We start from the raw sequence: 891 nt of genomic DNA, 5'->3' as shown, positions 1-891 counted from the left end.
ATACGACTGCCCATCAACAAATGAATGGATGGAAAAACTATTCACACAATGGAATACAATGCAACACTGACAACAAGGAACTCATAAAATATTACACAACATGGATGATCCAGGAGGACACTACGCTGAGTGAAATTTCTCAATCACAAAAGAACATTTCTTTTTATTTCTTTTAAACCCTAGAGAATCTTTAAGAACCCCCTGAAGAAAAGATAAGGTGATGGCTCCAAATTTTTGCTAACCAAAAAATTATCTGTTCCTTTGTCAGTTAAGTCCATCCCACTTTACTACAGGATTGGAGGAGTTTGCCTTTCCTACAGCTCTATAGACCTATTGGCAAGAAACTGTGCTGTGATCCCAAAGGCACACAGTTGAAATCCACCAGCTGCTCCCTGGCAGAAGGATGGGCAAACTCCTCTTGTGTGATTAACTGCCTCTGAAAACATGCCAGAGGGTCAGTTGTGGGTCAGTTCCAACCCAACGGTACACAACAACAAAACAAAACCCAATTGTCCTGACCTAAATTTCTGAAGATTGGGACTAAGCCAAGGAGGATAGTTGTTGCTTTTCTTGTATGTTTTTTAGTTGATTCCAACTCATCTCAGCCCTACAATAGGACCAAACACTGTCCAATCCAACACTATTCTCATGATTGGTATTGTGCATAAGACTACGATGACCAACAGTGTCCTGCCTGTTTTATGAATGTATCAAGCCATCTCATTCAGGGTCTTTCACTTTTTCCATCATTTTCTACTTTACCAGCACAATGTTCTTCTCTGAAGTCTGTTTACGCCTGATAACATGTGTAAATTATGAGAGACTAAGCAGGCCTCTGAAAACCCTATGTACAACAGAACACATTTAGATAACAGAAATGGCAAAGGAGAT

This window comes from Elephantulus edwardii, unplaced genomic scaffold (genome assembly GCF_000299155.1).
Source record: "Elephantulus edwardii isolate Elephantulus edwardi_28Jun2011 unplaced genomic scaffold, EleEdw1.0 scaffold00079, whole genome shotgun sequence".
Taxonomy (NCBI): Eukaryota; Metazoa; Chordata; class Mammalia; order Macroscelidea; family Macroscelididae; genus Elephantulus; species Elephantulus edwardii.
The sequence above is the reverse complement of the archived record's forward strand: the minus strand, read 5'-3'. Positions refer to the sequence as shown.